The sequence below is a fragment of the Heterodontus francisci genome, chromosome 35 (assembly GCF_036365525.1).
Source record: "Heterodontus francisci isolate sHetFra1 chromosome 35, sHetFra1.hap1, whole genome shotgun sequence".
Taxonomy (NCBI): domain Eukaryota; kingdom Metazoa; phylum Chordata; class Chondrichthyes; order Heterodontiformes; family Heterodontidae; genus Heterodontus; species Heterodontus francisci.
The window spans coordinates 23,606,210-23,631,999 of NC_090405.1; the positions used below are offsets into that span (position 1 = coordinate 23,606,210).

The 25,790-nt window shown below is 46.4% G+C and overlaps 2 non-coding genes across 2 annotated transcripts; both read right to left on the reverse strand.

Moving 5' to 3' along the window:
* Positions 1 to 12,668: 12,668 nt before the first annotated feature.
* On the reverse strand, positions 12,669 to 12,740 carry trnaw-cca (transfer RNA tryptophan (anticodon CCA)). Its single transcript has one exon. It is a non-coding gene; the product is annotated as a tRNA-Trp (tRNA).
* A 9,145-nt stretch (positions 12,741 to 21,885) lies between these two features.
* Positions 21,886 to 21,976, reverse strand: trnar-ucu (transfer RNA arginine (anticodon UCU)). Its single transcript is given in 2 exon segments — positions 21,886 to 21,921; positions 21,940 to 21,976. It is a non-coding gene; the product is annotated as a tRNA-Arg (tRNA).
* Between the last annotated feature and the right edge of the window lie 3,814 nt (positions 21,977 to 25,790).

A 25,790-nucleotide genomic window follows, 5' to 3' on the forward strand; every position in this document is an offset into this window, starting at 1 on the left:
TTCCTTTATTAGCCGATGTATAGAATATCAGAGCAGCGAGGTTATGTTGGAACTGTATATAACATTAGTTAGGCCACAACTTGAGTTCTGTGTGCAGTTCTGGTCACCTCATTCCAGAAAGGATGTAATTGCACTAGAGAGGTAACAGAGGAGATTTACGAGGATGTTGCCAGGACTGGAAAAATGCAGCTATGAGGAAAGATTGGATAGACTGGGGTTGTTCTCCTTGGAATAGAAGAGGCTGAGGGGAGATTTGATTGAAATGTACAAAATTGTGAGGGGTCTGGATAGAATGGATGGGAAGGGTCTATTTACCTTAGTAGGGAGGTCAGTGACTAGAGGGCATAGATTTAAAGTGATGTGTTGAATAATTAGAGGGGAGATGAGGAAAGGTTTTTTCACCCAGAGGGCTGTGGGAGTCTGGAACTCACTGCCTGTAAGGGTAGCTGAGGCAGAAAGCCTCAACTCATTTAAAAGGTGTCTGGATGTGCACCTCAAGTACCTGAACCTGCAGGGCTACGGTCCAAATGCTGGGCAATGGGATTCAGCTGGGTGGCTCGTTTTTTGGCCTGCCTGTGCTGTAAACTTTCTATGTTCTATGATTCTATGCAGACACAATGGGCTGAATGGCCTCCTTCTGCACTGTAATAATTTTGTGATTTTTGACTCTCCAAAACTTGTCAACCATCTACAAGGCACAAACCAGGATGAGTGCAGCACCAACAATACTCTAGAAACTCGACACTGTTCAGGACAAAGCAGCCGCCTTGATTGTCACCCCATTCACCACCTTAAACATTCACTCCCTTCACCACTGACGCACAGTGGCAGTAGTGTGTACCATCTACCAGATGCACTGCTGCAACTCACCAAGGCTCCGCAGACAGCACCTTCCAAACCGAAGACCTCCACCACCTTGAAGGACAAGGGCTGCAGATGCATGGAAACACCACCATGTGCAAGCTCCCCTCCAAGTCACACACCATCTGATCTGCAAATATATCGCTGTTCATTCACTGATGCTGGGTCAAGATCCTGGATCTCCCTTCCTAACAGCACTGTGGGTGTACCTACACCACATGGAGTGCAGCAATTCGAGAAGGGAGCTCACCGCCACCTTGTCAAGGACAATTAGGGATGGGTAACAAATTCTGGACTTGTCAGTGTCGCTCACATCCCATGAAAGAATATGCCTCATCTTATACTCAATTATCCTCTGAATGCAGCTCAACCCTCTATTTGCTCCAACTATCACTTCACAGCATTGCTGCTGTACCTTTCGAGATCTGTGCACTAGAACATCCAGATCTCTGCTCAAAATTATTTTATTTTTTCCACCTACTTTAATGTTTTTCCCTGAAGGGTGTATGAATGTTGAGCATTCGCCCTGTCCACATGAATAACACTGCACTTACCCAAATTAAACATCATTTACCAGTCATGAACCCAATCTCCCAACACATTAAGATCAGCCTGAAACAGTCGAGTATCGTCTACAGTCTAAACACTCGCACAGATCTTCAAATCATCTGTCAATTTACAGATGGTGCCCCCTACACCTACATCCAGATCATTAATAAAAATAATAAAGAGCAACAGTCCCAACACCGATCCCTGTGAGATACCATTGGTGACTGGTCTCCAAACAGATCCAGATCCATCTGTAACTACTTTCTGCCTACGTCGTGCCAGTCAGTTCCCAATCCAGATCAATATATTACCACTGATACCAGGGACTTTAATCTTATAGAGAAGCCTCTTGTGTGGAACCTTATCAAAATCTTTTGAATGAGATCAGCTAATTGAACACAGGCTGAGGATTAGGCCTAGGCCTGTCCTGCTCTGTGTATGGGTCGCAGGACCAAACAAGGTGAGATCAGCTCACTGAGCACAGGCCCATCCTGCTCTATATGGTGCTCAGTACCTCACCAAATGAGAATAACTAACACACCACAGGCCATGGAGCCTCGGCCCATCCTTCTCTGATTGTGGTTCAGTGCCAACCAGGTAAGATCAGCTAATTCAGCACAGGCCGGAGATGGAAGCTGGACCTTTCCTGCTCTGGGGACTCCGTACCATACCAGGTGCGATGAAGTAAAATACCACAGGCCGGGGATGGAGCCTGAGATTTCCCTGTTCTGTGTGGGGCTCTGTACAACAACGTGTGAGAAGAACTATCATCCCTCAGGCTGAGGAAGGAGCCTGGGCCCATTCTGTTCTGTGTGGCTCCTACCACACTGAGTGGGATCAGTTAACTCAACACAGGCCATGAATATAACCAGGCCCTTTCCTGCTCCGTGTGGCTCAGTATCACACCAGGTGGCATCAGCTAACACAGCACAGGCTGGGGCTGGAGCTGGAGCCTGGGCCCGTCCTGCTCTGTGGGTTCAGTAACAACCCGTAAGATGAACTTTTTTCAAAAGACTTCAGTGTATTTAACTCTGTCCAACACTGTGAGGCAGCTTTCTGTGTTTATAAAGAGTGTAATTTATTGACTGGTCTCTTGGATCAAACAGGGTAACAGACAGAGGTCTGTGTGCAGAGGGTTTGGAGGTGAGCTCTGATTCCTAACCCTTTCTGGACTGTGAGGAATAAAGAATGAATGAGAGAGAGAGAATGTGGGAGAAGGGATGATGGAAGAATTTGTCCGTGAACCTGATTAAAAGTGGCTCAAACTCAAGATAATATTAAGATATCAAGAGCAGAACATTAACATAATCTGAGTTCCGCGATCTGGTCGGGTCCCATTCCCCTGAAGTGAGGAATGAACGGGTGGGAAATTCCGCCTGGAGTTATATTTGTCTCCAATGAAGATGAGTTCACAGTGAGGCCGGAATAGCTCAGTTGGGAGAACACTAGATTGAAGAACCAGGATACAATCCCTGGTTTCATCAGTTTTAATTTGGTGTCTCCATCAGTTTAAGTAGAGAGAATCAGAGGGGAGATTTTCCACTCTTGACCCCATGGGCTGAATTTTAAACTAACGGTGCGGCTCTCGGCAGAGGCACCGGAAGCGGGTGTCATCACCACACGAGTGAAATGTGGCCGACCGACCCCAATCACGGAGCAGCCGACCAATTAATGAAGGGGAGGCGTGGGGCCCATGTAAACAAGGACCAGAGGCAGGGAACGAGGCACCGATGGCACCGACATCTGACACAACGGCAGGTGCTGGCACCATATTGAAAGGGCTGCCAGACCTGCATTCACTGCTGCCTGGTTTAAAGGAGTGTCTTCCTGAGAGCCCTCTGCTGTCCCAGGACCCGTTCTGCTGCCTCTGCTGTCCCAGAACCCCTTCTGCTGCCTCTGCTGCCCCAGGATCCGTTCTGCTGCCTCTGCTGTCCCAGGACCCGTTCTGCTGCCTCTGCTGCCCCAGGATCCGTTCTGCTGCCTCTGCTACCCCAGGATCTGTTCTGCTGCCTCTACTGCCCCAGGACCCGTTCTGCTGCCTCTGCTGCCCCAGGACCCATTCTGCTGCCCCAGGATCCGTTGTGCTGCCTCTGCTGCCCCAGGACCCATTCTGCTGTCTCTGCTGCCCCAGGATCCGTTCTGCTGCCCCAGGACCCATTCTGCTGCCCCAGGATCCGTTCTGCTGCCTCTGATGCCCCAAGACCTATTCTGCTGCCTCTGCTGCCCCAGGACCTGTTCTGCTGCATCTGCTGCCCCAGGACCCGTTCTGCTGCCTCTGCTGCCTGATAGGTAAGCAGCTGAATGCGAGCCTGCAGTGACCATGGTCCCACAGTTTAGCGATGCCTTCCTGCAGGTTCGCCTCCAGGTGGCAAGAGATAGGTGGAAGATCCTCTTTCCCAGGGATGGGAGGTGAAGACCTGCCCACCTGACCAAGTAAAGCTGGCTGGAGATAGTAGGTGAAGTCAGCAGCTGTGGGGTCACCCCCAGGACATGGATCCAGTGCAGGAAGTGGGTCAATGACCTGATCCAGGCTGCTCAGGTGAGAACTCCAAACACTTTGGACCCTTTGGACATTGCATGTGGCAGAGTGAGAGGGAGTGTTTGGTGGAAAGGGAGTGACCACTAAGTCATGTGTATTGGGGAAGGGCAGCAGGACATGCTGCCTGAGGCTTGGCTGCATCTCGGTGAGAGGTGCACGTCAGTCATTGTATAAACTCACACAGTCCCTCGCGAGGGGGCCACATGCAGGAGGAATACGTGTGTCCCCATCATGGACTGCTGGACTATCACCATCAGAGATGTTGGGCTTGTCCCCGCTGGGAGACTAACTTTGTTCATCATAGTGGCTGCAGGAGAAGACAGCCCACAATCGGAAAGAGCGTGTCAAGACTGGCGGTGGAGTGCCTTATCTCCGTGTTTTCATCCCGATGGAGGAGGAGGCCATGGAACAGGCCGGGCAGCAAGGCAGCTGCTCCATAGCTGATGGAGAGACAGGGTCACCTACCCAAGAGAGTGACTGAACATCTCCTGGGGCACAAGGGAGCATCCGCTGCAAAGGAACCACACTGCACATCTGTTCACCACTGCATCAATGGAGCTGCACAGTAGGGGTGGTTGGAATGTCGCGATGGGCAGACCCTAACCCTTCAATGTCACTGTTTTTTCATGCAGGCTAGGATGAACGACAAGCATGAAGAGCTGGAGAGACTGGGGGACAGCCGGACACCTCTGAGGAGGAGGTGGGAGCCTCAGAGGGTGCACCGTCACATCATTCCCCTGCACCCTCCACCAGCACAGAAACCCTCACTCGGTGGGAATCCACTCGCTGTTAGATTTGGTCACACAAGCTGGTGAGCACGTCACAGACAGGCCCGGGCAGCTGACGGAGGCTGTGACAGCCGAGGCCACTGGCAGTTGGGAGTCTGTGGGAGGCCAGGCCCATGCTGAGTCCCAGGCTGATGACGTGCCTCTGGTGTCACCAGCAACACGGGAAATGCTGCAGCTGCAGCAAGAGGTCAGGCAACATCTGGCAGAGTTGCCGGAGGTTATGTGTACCCAAGCTCGGATGATGGAGGAGTCCATCCAGGCCTTGCATGCTGTACAGTCTCCGATGGGGGTGTGTCTGGCTTCCTTCCTTGAGAGAATGGTGACTCTGATGGAGAGCCAGATCCAGCCGACCAATCAGTGGCTGCCGGAGATGTGCGCAGACCTGCACTCCATCACTTTGTCCATGAGCTCCATCCAGCGGTGACAAGGCGAGAGGGGGGACGAGGCACCTGAACTCTCCACCAGGTCCACGTCCCTCTCAGGTCAGCAGGGAGGTACAAGTGTGTCTTATAACTGGGGAGGAGCAGCTGGCTGCTACATCTGGGGTCTCCTCTCTGGGTGCTCCTGGTGTGGACAGTAGCTCTAAAGCCCCTCTGCCAGTGACACCAGTGATGCCAGTGCCTGCCTCCATCACCCTCGATGACAGAGGGGGGTCTCTGTACCTGTGCAGGAGGCCCTCAGTGTGCCGGGGCCCTCCAGGCCTCAGGCAGCAAGAGGACGGCCACCAATGTCACCCCAAGCCATGGGGCAGCAAGGTCAGCAGCCTGTCTCCATCTCAGCTGACAGAGCAGGGGGAGCACCACGTAGGAGCACCCGGAAAAGATTTCAGAAGAGCACCTAGATTCACTTAGGGTTCATGGTGAATGTGCATTCCAGATGGATAGGGTTGCGTTTGTTGTCACACGGAAGAAAGAAATGATGTTCTCTCACTATGTCTCCTTCCTATTGTTGATGCCCTTTGGGACTTCATTTAAACCCTTCCTCCCAAGGGGCTGGAAGTGAGGGACCAAGCCCTGAGTTCACAAAGCTTCGGCCTTGTCACTGTGCGATGTGTACCCGGACTCTGCAGTGCAGAAGGAAGGAGGCGACAACAGGGCTGCTTAAAGCTAAGACTTTATTGCTGTGGTTCCAGAAGGTGGTAAGGCTCAAAGGAAACTTGAATGTATAAGGGTGTCTCATGTCTCCCTTGTGTGTATCTCATGGCCCCTTTCCTGCTGTGCGTGAGGTTCTTCATCTGGCACTGCTTGGGCAGCATCCTCCTCCACATCCTCATCATCAGAGGAGACATCACACTCCACGATATCCTCACTAGTCAACACCTCACCCCTCTGTAATGCCAGATTGTGCTGTGCACAGCAAACCACCACGATATGCGAGACCCTCGCCGGGACATACTGAAGGGCTCCACTGGATCGATCTAGGCACCTGAATCTCATCTTGAGGAGACCAATGGCCTCCTTGATGGTCGCTCGGGTTGACCCGCAGCAGGTGTTCTACCTCTCCTCTGCATCCGTGCGTGGGTTCCTCACAGACGTCAGTAGTCATGTCCTCAGTGGGTAGCCCTTGTCTCCAAGGATCCATCTCTGAAAGCGGATGGGGCCGCGGAAAGGTTCTGGCACCTGGGAGTGCCTTGGTATGCAGGCGTTGTGGCTGCTTCCCGGGATTTGTGCACACACCTATGGGATCCATTTGCAGTGGTCGCAGACCAATTGCACACTGAGCAAGTGGAAGCCCTTCCTGTTGAAGGCTGCTGGCAGGTCTGCAGGAGCCTTGATGGTCACATGGGTGCAGTCAATGACACCCTACACCTGGTGGAATCCAGCCATGGCCCCAAATCCTATAGCTCTCTCAGCTTGACTGTTTGGATCAATGTGCACATAGTCACCGGCCCTCCTGAACAGGACATTGGTGACCTCCTTGATGCACTGATTCACTACAGACTGTGAGATTCCACACATATCTCCAGTGGATCCCCACAATGATCTGGTGGTGCAGAGGTTCAGTGGCACGGTGACCTTCAGTGACACTGGCATCAGGTGCCCACCAAGTCGCATGGGGCACAGCTGCATCATGGCAGAGAGATCAGTGACGACCTCCGTGGAGAGGTGCAGTCTGCGGAGACACTGTCACTCGGACATCTGCAGGTAGTTGAACCTCGGCTGACGTGTTCCTCTGCCTCCTTCTCCAGCCTCCTGTTCGAGGCTGGCCTTCCTGTGGGCCCCCAAGCTGCTGTGGTGCCCCTGCTGGTGCCTGCGCCTCCCTCCCTTCCTCTCTACTCCTCCTCCTCCTCCTCAATGGGAGCCTCGAATGAGGCCCATGACAGGTTGCCCCTCCCTGAGTGCAAGGCCTTCACAGTAAACAACACCCAGCCACATTTACCTCATTTGTCATCCTCAATGAAGTGGCACTGCCCCAATGGCACCCTGGTGTTGTTCCCTCTGCAGAGCTGGCACATTGGCCCCCACTCCTGACAGTGTTTCCCGATGCCCTTTCCCCCTCTACCCTTGCTGCCAAGTGACGCTGCCTCACCCGACAGCTTCCCAGTGAAGCCAACACTCAGCTACCACCTTGCAGTTGCCTCCTTTAACCAGGCGAGGCACTGAAGCCCCGTGGTTCCCGTGTGCTATTAGCTCAATTGGATCCAGTGAATAAAATTGCTGACAATTGGACTCATAAATACTTTAAATGCCTTCTTGCCGTGTGGATGTGCGAAGTCTGCCCTCCATGTCAGCCGCCGACAGAAAAATCCGGTCCAACGTCTTCCATCCCTATTTTATACACCCCCTCCCCACTCCCCGTCCCCGGCCTCCATTCCCGTCTCCAACGGTCCCTTAAAATTCTGGCCCATGTCTCTAAGACTAATGGGAGAGAAACTACATCTGCTCCTTAGACTGAACAGGGAGAGCTGCTCTCTCTGTGTTTAAAGTGAATGAATCTGCTCTTTACCTTGTCTTACTGGAACGTTCACTGTCTGGAAATGTCTGTTTGAAAATGTTTTCCTGTTATATTAATGGAGCAGAGGAGCAGATGTGAGGTACTGTTGAACAGAGAGGTTTAGAAGTGGGTGAAGGGGTGGAGTGACGGTGTGAGTGAGAGGCGCAGTGATTTGGCCATTCTCAATAGAGTGTCAGGAATGAAGGTCAGAGGAACAGACCAGGCAGGAAACACAGAAAGAGCGAGGAGAAGCTGGTGTGAAAAACTGAGATTAAACAACGTGTTTGTTCATTTGGTTTGGGTCTGGTGTTTAGAATACCCGGAATCTGGGTTCACTTCCCTTCCAACTCAGCGAATTGTATCAACATTATGTTCATAAAACCAAAGAATGATACCCAAAGAAGGAGACCATTTGGTCAGTTGTGTCAGTGCTGTCTCCTGTAATCTGTACATTTTTCCTTCCAGTATTTATCCCAATTGCTTTTCAAAGTTACGACTGAATCTGCTTTCAAGTCCTGATCAGACAGTGCATTCCAGATCACAACACATCACTGTATAAAAAATCATTCCTCATTTCGCCTCTGGTTCTTTTCTCAATCACCTGATAAATACATCCTCTGGTTACTGACCCTTTTGCCACTGGAAACCATTTCTCCTTATTTAACTTATTGAAAACCTTCTTGATGATGTCACATACTAGACTGCCAGTAAAACTGAAGCCCATGGAATAAAAGGGACAATGACAGCATGCATATGAAGTTGCAGACTGATCGGAACATAGGAGCAGGAGTAGGCCATTCAGCCCGTCGAGCCCACCCTGCCATTCAATATGATGATGACTGATCATCCACTTCAATGCCTTTTTCCCACACTATCTCCATATCCCCTATGTCATTTGTATTTAGAAATCTGTCAATCTCTGCTTTAAACATACTCAATGACTGAGCTTCCACAGCCCTCTGAGGTAGAGAATTCCAAAGATTCACAACCCACTGAGTAAAGAAATTTCTCCTCATCGCTGTCCAAAGTGGTTTTCCCCTTACGTTGAAATTGTGTCCCCTGGTTCTAGACTCCTCAACCGGGGGAAACATCTAAGCTTCATCTACCTGTCTATCCCTTTAAATATTTTGTAAGTTTCAATGAGGTCACCTCTCATTCTTTGAAACTCTAGAGAATACAGGCCCAGTTTCCCCTATCTCTCTTCATAAGACAGTCCTGCCATCCCGGGAACAAGTCTGGTGAACCTTCATTGCACTCCCTCGATGGCAATGATATCCTTCCTAAGGTAAGGGGAACAAAACTTCACACAGTATTCCAAACTGCAGACCAACCAAGGTTATATACAATTGAAGCAAGACTTCACTACTCCTGTACTCAAATCCTCTTGTGATAGAGGCTAACATATCATTAGCCTTCCTAATTGCTTGCTGCACCTGCATGTTAGCTTTCAGTCACTTATTGACAAGGACACCCAGGCCCCTTTGTACATTCACACTCTTACCATTTAACAAATAATCTGCACATCTGTTTCTCCTACCAAAGTGGATAACCTCACATTTTTACACATTATATTTCATGTGCCACTTTCTTGTCCACTCGCTAAGTCTGTCCAAATTCCCTTGAAGCCGCTTTGCATCTTCCTCACAACACACATTCCCACCTAGTTTTGTGTCATCTGCAAACTTGGAAATACTACATTTGGTCCCCACATCCAAATCATGTGAATAGCTGGGTCACAGTGTGGTGGTGAACAGTTGTATTTCTGTCTGGAGGAAGGTTACAGTGGGTTCCCCATGGTTCCTCATAACTTCAGTTATGTGCAGACACTGGAAAAGCTGGGGTTGTGCTCCTTGGAGCAGAGCAAGTTCAGAACAACTTTGACAGAGTTAGAATCAAGGAATCAAATGGTTACAGTACAGAAGGAGACCATTCAGTCCATCATGTCCATGACAGCTCTTTGCAAGAGCAGATCAGCTAATTCCACTCCTCTGCCCTTTCATTGTAACCCTGCAAATTTTCTCTATTCAGGTGTTTATCCAATTCCCTTTTGAAAGCCACGATTGAATCTGCCTCCAGCACACTCTCAGGCAGTGTATTCCAGATCCGAACCACTCACTCTGTCCCACACCCCGGTACCATTGCAGAAAATCTTTTCTGTTCATTTCATCCCTCATAAATAATTGAAATGAAATGTTTATTAGGAAATGCACAACATAAAAAGGAGAGAGAAATAAATGCTGAGTAAAATAGAAGTCAATGTTTGGAAGGTAAAAAGAGCAAAAGATGTAACTTTTATTCTGGATGAGTGAGAGGAATATATCACACTTTGGGACTTTTGTAAGAGGATTTACTGATAAACCTGGGATTTGAGAGGAAGCTGGTTCATGGTTTACAGAACAAATTCAGCCCCTGGGGTGGAGCCAACAGCTGCACCGTCCAATAACAGACAGGACGGGGACACTGTCTCAGGCCTGGTGAGCTCAGTCGATGAAAGCATGAAACTCTGAATCTCAAGTTTTTGAGTTTGAGCCCACGGTGGGTGTTTTCTATTTCCTTTTTAGGCTGATTTTACAGGCGTTATCCAGCTCTGAATTCCTCGGCAGAGAGTTCAAGGAGTGTTTGAAATGAGATTCAACAGCAGGATGAGAAAGTCTCTCCTTGATTCAGGACTCTTACCTCTCTGCAGCATCTCGCTGCTGAAGATTGAACTTTTTCTCATTTCATTCTCAGCTCAGGGTCAGTGTGGATCACTGGGACTTCTGGCTGTCTCCCACTTCACAATCCATCAGTGCTGAGAAATCAATGGGGAATATTACTCACATGTTGTAATGTTTTATAAATACTTGAATGTATATCACACTGTGTCCAACAGTGTGAATCTCCCCTGGTATATCAGCTCACCAACACTTCAACAGAACATTCACATAATGTGAGCTCTGAGATCTGTTCAGATCCCATTCCCAAGACCTGGAAAGTGGGATTGGGCTGGATCGCTCTTTTTCAGCTGGCACAGACACGATTGCTAAATGGTCTCATTCTGTGCCATAAATGTTCTCCATTTTCTATGTTCTATGAAGTGAGGTGTGATTGGGAGGGGCAATTCCACCAGGGTTATATTTTCTACCAAAACAATGACACAAGGGATACTTCACTTTTTTATTCATTCATTCATGCGATGTGGGCATCGCTGGCTAGGCCAGCATTTACTGCCCATGAGAAGGTGGTGGTGAACTGCCTTCTTGAACCGCTGCAGTCCATGTGGGGTAGGTACACCCACAGTGCTGTGAGAAAGGGAGTTCCAGGATTTTGACCCAGCGACAGTGAAGGAACGGCGATATAGTTCCAAGTCAGGATGGTGTGTGGCTTGGAGGGGAACTTGCAGGTGGTGGTATCCCCTGCATTTGCTGCCCTTGCCCTTCTCGGTGGTAAAGGTCGCTGGGTTTGGAAGGTGCTGTCTAAGGAGTCTTGGTGCATTGCTGCAGTGCATCTTGTAGACGGTACACACTGCTGCCACTGTGTGCCGATGGTGGAGGGAGAGAATGTTTGTAGATGGGGTGCCAATCAAGTGGGCTGCTTTGTCCTGGACGGTGTTGAGATTCTTGAGTTGGAATTGCACCCATCCAGGCAAGTGGAGAGTATTCCATCACACTCTTGACTTGTGAATTGCAGATGGTGGACAGGCTTTGGGGAGTCAGGAGTCATGGATGAGTGAGAGGAATATATCACACTTTGGGGCTTTTGTAAGAGGATTTATTGATAAACCTGGGATTTGAGAGGAAGCTGCTTCATGGTTTACAGAACAAATTCAGCCCCTGGGGTGGAGCCAACAGCTGCACTGTAATTACTCATCTCAGGATTCCAAGCCTCTGACCTGCTCTTCTAGTCACGTTATTTGTATGGCTACCCATGGTAACCTCCATGATGTTGATGGTGGGGGATCCAGTGATTGTAATGGTATTGAATGTCAAGGGGAGATAGTTAGATTCTCTCTTGTTGGAGATGGTCATTGCCTGGCACTTGTGTGGTGCGAATGTTACTTGCCACTTATCATCCCAAGCCTGTGAGACTGAAATAGCTCAGTTGGGAGTGTGTTAGACTGAAGATCCCTGGTTCAATCTGGGGTTTTGGCAGTTCTCCTTTATTCTGCATCACCATTTGGTTTTGACTCTTGAGCTGCACAATTTACACTGAAATTATTTACCCAACTCTGAAGGTTGGATTGGAATAGAGAGATATCAAGGATGGGAAATATTTACATTGTCAGCTTTAGCTTATTCTCTATCTCCTTGTGTCCTTTTCCCCAGTTTTTGAATCTTTCGGGGCCGGGTGAACATTTGATTTGCTGCATATGTCCCAAACTGAAGCCTTTTCCACATCTCTGGGCGGTCAGACTTGCTCTGTCTGTTTTTGCTGCTCGTGACCATTAACGAGAACAGGCCACGAGTTCAATGTTTATCAGCAAATGGAAGATAATTGGAAAGAATTCTGTGTTACTCCAGACCAGTGACAAAGATGCAATGGATGTTATTCAAAATAAATTCCCTTTGACATTTGATGTAAACTTGTTTGCATCTAAAAGTTGGATTTTAAGTGTTACAAAAATGTGTCAAATTAATGACTGACCATGTGACAGCGCACATGGGGATCAAATCCACAGCCTTGTTGTTATCAACACTGCGTCCTAACCAACTGAACTAAGTGGCCTATAGACAGAGCCAGGTATGGGTTTGAGCCGCACGCTGTGCGGTTTGTGTTTTATTTCTCACACTGGGTGACAGAGCGATTGTACAAACAATGGACACATCACATCCCTGAAACATTGTTCTGATATAAAACAGTGTGAAATAAGAACTGAGCATGGAAATGGAACGGAACCAGAAATCAGGACTTTAATCTATTAAAGTTAATCTTGAAATTCTACCATGCACGAACATTCCAAGAGAACGAACTCTCTTCTGATATAAAATCCAGGAACTTGAACTGCTGTAAAATATAACTGAGCCTGATGTGATTTGAACACACAACCTTCTGATCTGGAGTCAGACGCGCTACCGTTGCGCCACAAGCTCACAGATAAAGCAAAGTCTTCCATTCCTGGCAGATTTACTTCTTGTTTAGATTCAGTGATTGAAATTAATTCAATCCTCATCTGACCTCCGCTCTGTAAAGGCCTGCCACCCGACCTGAACCCGACGGGACCCGACGACCTGTGTCTGGTCCGGGTCGTGTTGGGTCGCTCTTCCGGGTCTGGCTTTCGGGCTCGGGTCAGGTCGGGCCAGGTTCGGGTTGGGCTGGGTCCAGGTCGGGCTGAGTCCGTGTTGGACACACACAGTAAGTATTACATTTAACTCTGCTGGGAAGTTGAGTTTAATAAGTGTCAAAAGTTGAAAAGCCAACCTAAGCTGGGAGTCCGGGTCATCAAGGAGGGAAACTCTGAGTCTGCTCAGTGAGCAAGTGAGCATCTCTATGACGTCATTGCGCTCATGCTGCAGCTTCCTGTAGATTCGGAATCGGGAGGTAGATAAAGTGAACATTCCAGTGGTCGGGTAAGGCTCGGGTTAGTTTGGGCGTGGGAATAAATGGAGATACTCGGGCCAGGTCGGGCTCGGGTCCAATGTGGTTCTGTCAGGTTCGTGTCGGGTTTTTTTTCCTGACCTGAGCAGGACTTTACCGCTCTGTCAGTTCAGTGCCTTATTTAAAATATTACTTGGAGTTCTGTTTTACAGGGTCTCGGCTGTTTAAGTGTTTCCCAGACCCACTACTCTGATTAATCAGACATTTTGCTGCTAACTGCTGCTGCTACAATTGAAATGTAAAAAAGAATTTCCAGTGACCTGCAACCAATGGACAAATACATTTCAGAAAGATAAAGCTCATTCACCAATCCACAAATGTGTTTTTCTGCTTATATTTATAAACAACTCCTTCTCTCCACTATGAGAACTATACAATCACTACAGTTATTTGAAAGTTAGTATAAGATGTTCCAGTTCATCAATGTTAAAACTGCAGCAGGTATTTTCCAGAAAACTTCTCTGTTGGAACCTCAGTCCCATTTAGATTGAAAGTGGACAATTAATGTATTCACTTGTTCATTGTGGACAGGTGTCTGACTTAGAATAAATCTCATTAACTTTCAATGAGGTGGCAGTATTTCTGTGCTCCCATTTTACACAGTCTGTCCTGTTCATGCACCATGTTTTTATTCTCTTCTCCCATTCTCCACAGGATACAGATTACAAGCATCATCAATCTAGCTGTTGAAAAGCATTGGAAGAATCTGGTCACACAGGTATTGAAACATTCATTTTCTGCCATTTTCCAAGTTGGTTGCTTTAAACACAGTACGATGTGTAATCATCTTGAAAAGAGATTCTCTTCAATATCCAATACAAATTGAATTACAAACCTGACAGACAAACACAGGAGAACAAGTGACTAGTGAACACAAACCTCATGGTGCTCATTTTCAGATTTATTGCAGTCATCCGACAAAACAAGTGAAAGAATATTCCAGTGAAATGATTTGGAAAGTAGGTGTGACTTTTGTTGGTGCCTTTCTTTGCTCTGTTGGTGAAACTTTCTTGCACCTGACTCCTGTTCATGTCTCTGTTTCCTCTATTGAATGAGGAAGGAGGTATTTGATCAGAAATCAACTGGATTGTGTACCTTTGAGAGGGGATTTCTGCACCTTCAGGGCTGGAAACAGGAGTGAGTGAAAGACAATGTGTGGAGTTTGATTTTGTACAGAGGGAGAGCAAATCTAACAGGACTGTGAGATATTGGCCTGGATTTTACAGCCCCAATAGCGGTGAACTCTGAGACTTTCACTGCTATTGAGGGTCTGAACAGCACTGCAACTGCTGGTACATGCACACACTAACACCAGCATCTGGAAGTTGTGGTGGTGAGAAATGTGCTTAGAAGGAGCCTCTGATCATAATCGCACCAGCCCACTCTTTAAAGTGACAGGGACCTGTAGTTCAGCAATTTGGGCTCATTGCCCACAATGTACCCTGATTTTTACCTGGGTTGGATTAAAGCCGGTACCAACAGGCTCAGGGCTGCTCGGGAAGGACTTTTCTGTTGACACAACAGCTCCACTCTTCCAGGAAGACACCGGCAGCAGCAGTGGTCAACTTTCAGAGGGAGTTCAGACATTTTAAATGTTGTATTTTATTTCTTAATTGTATGTAACTTTTTAGCATAGCCTGATCAGAGTTCTTAAATTTACATCTGACTTTTTATTAACAAGATTGAAGTGCTTTTAAAAGATCTCTAAATGTATATGACTTTTTATCAAGATTTACTTGGCTTCTTTGAAAAGACTCTTGAGCAAGATTGAAGTGACTTTTAAAAACTACATCTTATCCTTTAAAATCCTGCTTCCATGTAGATGACATTGGAAGATGACTTCAGAATAGCTTAGACTATCTTTCTAACAGGTACTGCAACAGCTTAAGACCTACTTTTCTGCAAAAGCTGGTGAATTACCTTCCGGGAGCGGAGAGGAGCGGAGCGGAGCAGACCTATATGGACCGATATGAGGAGAATGTTGAGAGCGGAGCCTATGAATCCAATCCGAGGATCGAGGCCCAGTCTCTTCCCTTCCGGGAGTGGAGTGGAGATCTTCCAGTGTGCTGGAGTTTTGAAAAAAAAGAAGCCAACTGTGATGTCAGAGGAGAGCTGCAAGGTGATTGGTTGGTGAGTCACTGCTGTTCGTGTATTTAAATATCTTAAAGAAAAGGGCAAAGTTTTTTTACTTGAAAAAAAAACCTCTGCTGATAAGATGAGTACTACTAAAGTGTTTTTTTTATTCAGTGTAGCTTATGAAGGACTTTAGATTGTAGTGGGTAGAACAATGCCCCTAGTGTCATTAGTATTTTTTAATTAAGGGAGTAACTAATTAATCTAAGGGTAAGTCATGGCAGGAGAGCTCAGCCCCGTGATATGCTCCTCCTGCGCTATGTGGGGATTCAGGAACCCTCCCAGTCTCCATGACGACCATGTGTGCAGGAAGTGTATCCAGCTGCAGCTACTGGCTACTCGCATTATGGAGCTGGACCTGCGGGTGGTTTCACTGTGGAGCGTCCACGAAGCTGAGGGCGTCATGGATAGCATGTTTAGTGAGGTGGTCGCACCGCAGGTAATGGATGCACAGGCAGAAAAGGGATGGGTGACCACCAGATGGAATAGTAGGAGCAGGCAGGTAGTGCAGGAGTCCCCTGTGGCCATCCCCCTCTCAAACAGATACACCGCTTTGGTTACTGTTGGGGGGAAGACCTCCCAGGGGAAAAGAGCAACAGCGCGGTCCGTGGCACCACGGAGGGCTCTGCTGCACAGCAGGGGAGGAAAAGGGGTGGAAGAGCTATTGTGATAGGGGATTCTATCATAAGGGGTGCAGATAGGCGTTTCTGTGGCCGCAAACGAGACTCCAGGATGGTATGTTGCCTCCCTAATACTAGGGTCAAGGATGTTTCGGAGCAGCTGCCGGAAATTCTGAAAGGGGAGGGTGTGCAGCCAGAGATCGTGGTCCATATTGGTACGAACGACATAGGCAGGAAGAGAGATGAGGTTCTGCAAAGTGAATATAGGGAGTTAGGCAGAAGGTTAAAGAGCAGGACCTCTAGGGTTGTAATCTCAGGATTACTCCCTGTGACACGTGCTAGTGCGGGTAGGAATAGGAGGATTAGGCAAATGAATGCATTGCTGAAGACTGGCGAAGGCGGGAGGGCTTCAAGTACTTGGATCATTGGGATCTCTTCTGGTGCAGAGGTGACCTGTACAAGAGGGACGGGTTGCATCTGAACTGGAAGGGGACCAATATCCTTGTTGGGAGATTTTATAGTAATACACGGGGGGGTTTAAACTAGTCTTGCAGCGGGGGTGGGACCCAAAGTAGTAGTCTCTCCGATGAGATAGTTGAGGCAAATGGAGAGGTTAAAGCAAGCAAGTCCAGTAGGCAGGCCAGGCAGGGGCAGGACAGGGAGCGTGGAAGGTCTGGTGGGCTAAACTGCATTTACTTTAATGCAAGTATCCTTACAGGTAAGGCAGATAACTCAGAGCATGGATCGGTACATGGGATTGTGGTATTGTAGCTATTACGGAAACGTGGTTGAGGGATGGGCAGGACTGGCAGCTCAATGTTCCGCGGTACCGATCCTTCCGGCGTGACAGAGGTGGAGGTAAGAGAGGAGGGGGAGTTGCACTATTGATTAGGGAGGACATCACGGCAGTACTTAGAGAGGATATCCCGGGGTGAATGTCCAGTGAGGCCATACTGGTAGAACTTAGAAATAATAAAAGGGTGATCCCTTTGATGGGATTATACTATAGGCCCCCCAATAGTCAGAGGGAAGTGGAGGAGCATATATGTAGGGAAATCACAGATAGGTATAGGAATTATAGGGTTGTAATAGTAGGTGATTTTAACTTCCCTAATATTGACTGGGACTGCCTTAGTGCTGAGGGATCAGATGGGGAAGAATTTGTTAAGTGAGTCCAGGATAGTTTTCTGAAGCAGTACGTGGATGGCCCGACTAGAGAAGGGGCTACACTCGATCTCCTCTTAGGAAATGAGAATGGGCAGGTGGTTGATATGGCAGTGGAGGAGCACTTTGGGACCAGTGACCATAACTCTATTAGCTTCAAGATAGTTATGAAAACGAATAGGACTGGTCCTCAGGTTGAAGTCCTAAATTGGGGGAAGGCTAATTTCCATGGCATCAGACAGGAACTCTCAAAAGTTGAATGGGAGAGGCTGTTTACAGGTAAAGGGACGTCTGGCAAGTGGGAGGCTTTTAAAAGTGAGATAGGAAGAGTTCAGGGCCAGCATGTTCCTGTTAGATGGAAGGGCAAGGCTGGCAAATTTAGGGAACCTTGGTTGACGAGGGATATTGAGGGTCTGGTCAGGACAAAGAAGGAGGCATACGTCAGGTATAGGCAGCTGGGATCGAGCGAGTCCCTCGAGAAGTATAGGGGATAGAGGAGTATACTTAAGAAGGAAATTAGGAGGGCGAAAAGGGGCCATGAGATTTCCCTGGCAGATAAGATAAAGGAGAATCCTAAAAGATTCTATAAGTGTATTAAGAGTAAAAGGGTAGCTAGGGAGAGAGTAGGTCCCCTTAAGGATCAGTGTGGCAATCTATGTGTGAAGCCACGCGAAATGGGCGAGGTCTTAAATGAATATTTCTCGTCTGTATTTACCGTGGAGAAGGTCATGGAAGCTAGTGAGTTCAAGGGAGGGAACAGCGATATCCTGCAGCATATCAACATTACAAAGGAGGAGGTGTTGGAGGTTTTGAAGCGCATTAAGGTGGATAAATCCCCAAGGCCTGATCAGATGTATCCTAGGATGCTATGGGAAGCAAGGGAGGAGATTGCTGGGGCGCTGGCAGAGATTTTTGTATCATCGTTAGCCACGGGTGAGGTACCGGAAGACTGGAGGATAGCTAATTTGTTAATTAATAAATTAAATAACAAATCATGTCGCCTCTTTCTCTTCTAAACTCTGGCGGAGACAAGCCTAGCTTGTCCAATCTTTCCTCGTAAGACAGCCCACCCATTCCATGTATTAGTCTCGTAAACTTTCTCTGTGCTACCTCCAATGCATTTACATCCTTCCGCAAATAAGGAGACCAGTACAGTACTCAGTACTGCAGAAGAGGTCTCACCAATGTCCTGTATAGCTGAAGCATAACCTCCCTACTATTGTATTCAATTCCCATGGTGATAAATGATAACATTCTATTAGCTTTCCTAATTACGTGCTGGACCTGCATACTAACCTTTTGCAATTCATGCCCTCGGACACCCAGATCCCTCTGCATCTCAGAGCTCTGCAATCTCTCACCATTTAGATAATATGCTTTTTTATTCTTCCTGCCATAGTGGACAATTTCCGACTTTCCCACATTATACTCCATTTGCCAGGTCTTTGCCCAATCACTTAACCTATCTATATCCCTTTGTAGCCCCCTTATGTCCTCTTCACAACCTACTTTCCTACCTATCTTTGTGATCAGCAAATTTAGCAACAATACCTTCGGTCCCTTCATCTAAGTAATTTATATAAATTGTAAAATGTTGAGGCCCCAGCACAGATCCCTGTGGCACACCACTCGTTACTTCTTGCCAACCAGAAAATGACCCATTTATGCTGACTCTCTGTTTCCTGTCAGCTAGCCAATCTTCTATCCATGCCAATATGTTACCCCCGACACCATGAGCTTTTATTTTCTGCAATAATCTTTGATATGGCACCTTATCCTTCTGGAAATCGAAATACAATACATCCACTGGTTCCCCTTTATCCACAGCACATGTAACTCCCTCAAAGAACTTCAATAAATTGGTTAAACATGATTTCCCTTTCAAAAAACCATGATGACTCTGCCTGATTACCTTAATTTTTTCTAAATGCCCTGCTATAACATCCTCTGTAATAGCTCCAAACATTTTCCCTCAGACAAATGTTAAGCTAACTGGCCTGTCGTTTCCTGCTTTCTGTCTCCCTCCCTTTTTGAATAAATGAGTTACATTCACTCTTTTCCAATCTAACGGAACCTTCTCGAATCTAGGGAATTTTGGAATATTAAAACCAGCGCATCAACTATCTCACTAGCCAATTCAGGACCTGGCGACTTGTCAACCCGCAGCTCCAACAATTTGTTTAGTACCACTTCCCTGGTGATTGTAATTTTCTTGAGTTCCTCCATCCCTTCAATTTCCTGATATACGGCTAATACTGGGATGTTATTTGTATACTCAATAGTGAAGACCGATGCAAAGTATCTGTTCAATTCATCTGCCATCTCTTAATTATCCATTATTAATTCCCCAGACACACTTTCTATTGGACCAACAGTCACTTTGTTAACTCTTTTCTTTTTAAAATATCTATCGAAACTCTTACTAGTTGTCTTGAAATTTCTTGCGAGCTTTCTCTCATACTCTAATTTTACCTTCCTTATCAATCTTTTAGTCATTCTTTGCTGTTTTTTTTATATTCTGTCCAATCTTCTGACCTGCCTCCCACCTTTGCACAATTATAGGCTTTTTCTTTAAGTTTGATAGTATCTTTAACTGTTTTCGTGAACCATGGATGGTGAGTCCCACCTTTGGAACTTTTCTTTCTCGTTGAAATGTATCTATTCTGTGTATTCTGAAATATCCCCTTAAATGTCTGCCACTGCATCTCTATTGACTTATCCCTTAACCTAATTTGCCAGTTCACTTTAGCTAGCTCTGCTTTCATGCCCTTATAATTGCCCTTATTTAAATTTAAAATACTAGTCTGGGACCCACTCTCCTCTCCCTCAAACTGAATGTAAAATTCAATCATATTATAATCGCTACTACCTAGGGGCACCTTAACTATGAGGTCATTAATTAATCCTATCTCGTTGCACAATGCCAGGTCTAGTATAGCCTGCTCTCTGGTTGGCTCCAGAATGTATTGTTCCAAGAAATTATCCCCAAAACATTCTATGTATTCCTCATCTAGGCTACCTCTGCCCATCTGAATTTTCCAATCTATATGGAGATTAAAATCCCCCATAATTATCACAGTACCTTTCTGACAAGCTGCCATTATTTCTTCCTTTATATCCCATCCGACAGTGTGGTTAATGTTAGGTGGCTTGTACACCACTCCCACAAGTGACTTCTTGCCTTTATGATTTCTCATTTGTACTCAAACTGCTTCTGCATCCTGATCTCCAGAACTCAGGTCATCCCTCTCTATTACGCTAATACCATCATTAATTAACAGAGCTACCCCGCCACCTTTTCCTAGCTTCCTGTCCTTCCAAAATGCCATGTCACCTCCAATATTCACATCCCAATCTATGTCGCCCTGCAGCCATGTCTCTGTAATGACTATCAGATCGTACTTATTTATTCTATTTGTGCTCCCAGTTCATCTGTTTTGTTTCAAATGCTCCATGCATTCAGATACAGAGCATTTAGTTTTGTCCTTTTATTATTTTTGTCACCTCTAGCCTTATCTGTCGATTTACTCTTAGATTTGTACATTCTGTCCCTTCCTGTCACAGTCTGTTTATCATTTCCCATATTTATACCTTTCTCTCTTGCCTTGTCTCTCCTCCTTGATTCACCATATCTTCCCAAATTTGATCCCTTGCCCCCACTATTCAGTTTAAAACCGTCTCTACTTCCCTCGTTATGTGGCTCGCTAGAACACCGGCACCAGCACGGTTCAGGTGTAGACCGTCCCAACGGTACAGCCACCTCTTTCCCCAGTACTGGTGCCAATGCCCCACGAAGCAGAACCCACTACTACCACACCAGTCTTTCAGCCGCACATTACTTTCCCTAATCTTATTTGTCCTATGCCAATTTGCACATGGCTCAGGTAATAATCCAGAGATGATTAACTTTGAGGTTCTGCTTCTTAATTTGGTGCCTAGTTCCTCATACTGACTTTGCAGAACCTCTATCCTTGTCCTGCCTATGTCTTTGGTACCGACATGGACCACGACGACTGGATCCTCCCCCTCCCATTGTATGTTTCGCTCCAGCCCTGAGCAGATGTCCTGAATCCTGGCACCGGCAGGCAACACAGCCGTCTGGACTCTTGCTTTTGCTGCAGAGAACAGAGTCAATCCACCTTACTATACTGTCCCCTACTACCACTACATTCCTTTTTTCTCCCTCTTTGAGCCGCAAACACTTACTGCAGACGTGTTTGCCCTGGATCACACTGGCATCCAGGAACTCCCACATGCTGCAGCTGTGACACATCACCTGTCCTGTCATCCTTATCGTGTTTCAATTAACTACTTAAATATTTTATTCAATTATTCATTTTATTGCATATTTTATTAAACATACCACTAGTTTGTTTACTATTTTAAACGTTAGGACTAAAATGGATCTTAATCACTTACCAGATGCGCATCAAGCAGGTCGGTTCTTCCAAACCAATCAACTACCTGCTTGCCTGTGATGTCACAGCTTACCAGATCCTCACCAAACAGCTCCTTCCACTGCACCGAAGAAAGAATCAAATCCTGTATCCTCACCCCAGCGGCTCTCTGTTTCCCTGCTCTCACTCTCCATTGTGATGTCACTCCTCGATTTTTTTTCCCCTGCTCTGCTCCTCTCTCTCTCGCTCTGTCTCCGAGTCTGTGCTTTTGGTGCATTTCTTCATTTGTTGTTCCGTTGTGCTTCTCTGTTTCTGGTCCAAAAACTTGACTCTGGTGGGACTTGAACCCACAACCTTTGAATATCGTCTTAATCATTATTTAGAAGTCCAACACGCTATCCATTGCGCCACAGAGCCTCACACATTTTTATTAACATCACTAAGGCCTTTGATCTTGTCAGCAGAGACGGCCTCTTCAAACTGCGATGGAACATAGGCTGCCCTCCTGACCTCTTGGGCATCATCTCTTCTTTCCACAAGAACATGCACAGTTCCATCAGTTACAATGGAGCAACATCAGACGCTTTCAAGATCAGCAGTGGGGTAAAGCAGGGCTGCGCGCTGGCGCCAACTCTCTTAGGAACAGAGGAACACAGGAGTAAGCTATTCAGCCCGTCGAGCCTGCTCTGTCATTCAATTCGATCATGGCTGATCACCTACCTCAAAGCCCCTTTCCCATGCTATCCCCATATCCCTTGATGTCATGAGTATCAAGATTTCTATCAATTTCTGTCTTGAACATGCTCAATGATTGAGCTGCCACAGCCCTCTGGGGCACAGTATTCCAATGATTCACCACCGTCTGAGTGAAGAAATTCCACCCATCTCAGTTTTAAATGGCCTACTCCTTATTCTGAGACGATGTCCTTTGGTTTTAGACTCACCAACCAGGGCAAACATCCTGTCTACATCCACACTGTCACGCCCTGTAAGAATTTTGTCAGTTTCAATCAGATCACCTCTCATTCTTCGAAACTTTAAGGAATACAGGCCCAGTTTCCTCATAAGACAATCCCACCATCCCAGGGATTAGTCTGGTGACATAAAAACAAGAAATGCTGGAACCACTCAGCAGGTCTGGCAGCATCTGTGAAAAGAGAAGCAGAGTTAACGTTTCAGGTCAGTGACCCATCTTCGGAACTGACATATATTAGAAAAGTCACAGGTTATAAGCAAGTGGGGTGGGGGTGGGGCAAGAGATAACAAAGGAGAAGGTGTAGATTGGACAAGGCCACATAGCTGACCAAAAGGTCATGCAGCAAAGGCAAACAATATGTTAATGGTGTGTTGAAAGACAAAGCATTAGTACAGATTAGGTGTTAATGGACTGAATATTGAACAGCAGGAAGTACAAACCTGAAAAAAAACAGTAGGTAAGCAAACTGAACAAACTGAGATGAAATGAAATAAATGCAAAAAAAAGATTAGTCTGTTGACCCTCTGTTTCACCCCCTCTATGGCAAGTGTATCCTTCATAAGATGAGGAGACTAAACTGTACACAATACTCCAGTGCGGATTCACCAAGGCTCTATACAATTGCAGCAAGACATCTTTACTCCTGTACTCATGACCCCTCGTGTGGGTACAACATACCATTTGCCTTCCTAATTGATTGCTGCACCTGCACAAGAGCTTTTAGTGTCTCAGGAACAAGGACACCCAGGTCCCTTTGGACATCGACACTTCCCAACCTCTCACCATTTAAGAAATACTCTGTCTTTCTGTTTATTCTACCAAAGTGAATAACTTCACACTTATTCACATTATATTCCATGTTCTTGCCCATTCACTTAGCCTCTCCAGGTCCCCTGGAAGCCTCTCTGCATCCTCCTCACAACACACACTTCACCGAGCTTTGTGTCATCTGCAAACTTGTAAATATTACATTTAATCCCCACATCCAAATCATTTATATAGGTTGTTAACAGCTGTGGCTCCAACACTGATCCTTGCAGTACCCCAATAGTAACAGCCTGCCATCCTGAGAAGGACCCGTTATTCCTGCTCTCTGTTTTCGGTCTGTTAACCAATTCTCAATCCATATCAGTATATTATCCCCAAGCCTATGTGCTCTAATTTTGTTTACTCACCTCCTGTGTGGGACCTTACCAAAGGAAAATACAAATACCACACATCCACTGGTTCTCCTTTATCTGTTCTATAGGTAACATCCTCAAAACTCTCAACAGGTTTTTCAAACCTGTTTTCCTTTTCATAAATCTATGTTGACTCTGCCCAATCATGTCATCATTTTCGAACTGTCTAGTTATCACATCCTTTATAATTGGCATATTCTTCTCCATGCTGCTATTGTACACTTTCAATTACTCAGATATAGGTGTTCACCTGCACATCAGAGCTGACGACAAGCTGTTCAACTTGGCAAGACTGTGCGCCAAGACCAAAGTGGGTAAATTCCTAGTCTGTGAGTTGCTATTTGCTGATGATGCTGTGCTGACATCCCAAAATGAAGTTCAGTAACAGCAGCTTGTAGATCGGTTCTCCCTGGCCTGCAAAGAGATTGGACTGACAATCAGCATCAGGAAGATGAAAGTTACGGGCCAGGACGTAGAGACTCCACTTTCCATCAACATCGACAACCTCACTTTGGAGGTTGTCAACAGCTTCACATACCTTCAATCAACAATCACCAGCAATCTGGCCCTTGATGCTGAAATCAGCACCAGGATTGCCAATGCTGCAGCTGTCATGTCAAAGTTGAGAAGACAAGTGTGAAACGACAGCAAACTGACCGAAAATACAAAGCTCCACGTGTACCAGGCTTGTGTTCTCAGCACCCTCCTTTATAGTAGAGAAGCATCAACAACTTATACAAGCCAAAAAAAGCGGCTGAACAGCTTCCACCTCCACTGCCTCAGATGGATACTGGGCATCTCCTGGCAGGACAGAGTGCCGAATGCGGAAGTACACCAGCGTGCAGGGATCCGCAGCATGTTTGCCCTCTTGAGTCAGCGGTGACTCTGTTGACTGGGCCAAATGGATGACGGTCACATTGCCAAATACATGCTCTGTGGTGAGCTTGCTATCAGCATGAGATCAACAGGTCAGGGAAAAAAATCAAGTCCTTTGGAGAGGTTTGAGTTAATTCAGGAGAGTGGGCATGGATTTATCAATGGGAGTTCATGCTTGACGAATCTAACTGCATTTGTTGATAAACTATCTGAGAATACTGATGAAGGGAATGCAGTGGATGTTGTTTATATGGATGTTACGAAAGCATTTTATAAAGTACCACATAAAAGGGTGGTTAACAAAATTGAGGTTCATGGATTAGGAGGGTCAGTATCCATTTGGATAGTAAATTGTTTTAAAGACTGAAAACAGCGAGTCATATTAAATGGTTCTTGGTCAGACCGGAGGATAGTCGACAGTGGTGTTCCCCAAGGGTCAGTGCAGGAACCACTGCTTTTTTTGCTAAAGGTAAGTGACTTGGATCTTGGAATACAGAGTAGAATCTCAAAATATGCCGTTGACACCAAACTTGGAGGAGTGGCAAACAGTGAGGATGATATGAACTGCCTGCAACAGGACAGTGATAGGCTAGCAGAATGGGCAGACAGGTGGCAGATGGAATTTAATAGTGACAAGTGTGAGGTGATGTATTTTGGCATAAGGAATAGGGAGAGGCAATATATACTTAATGGCACAGTTCTAAAGAGTGCACTGGAATAGAGGGACTTGGGGTTCATGTGCATCAATCTTTGAAGGTGGCAAGACATATTGCGAGAGTGGTTCGCAAAGCATATGGGATCTTGGGCTTTATAAATAGAGGCATTGAGTACAAAAGCAGGGAAGTTATGCTGAACCATTATAAAACTCTGGTTAGGCCCCAATTGGAGTGTTGCTTCCAGTTCTGCTCAGCAGACTTTAGAAAGAATGTGAGGGTCCTTGAGAGGACGCAGAGGCGATTTACCAGAATGGATCCAGGGATGGGAGATTTTAGTTACAAGGTTAGGTTGGAAAAGCTAGGATTATTCTGCCTATATCAAAGGAGATTGAGTGGAGAATTGATAGAGGTGTATAACACCTCTAGAGAACAGGCCATCCTAGACTGGGTATTGAGTAATGAGAAAGGATTAGTTAACAATCTTGTTGTGTGGGATCCCTTGGGGAAGTGCGCCCATAATATGATAAAATTCTTCATGAAGA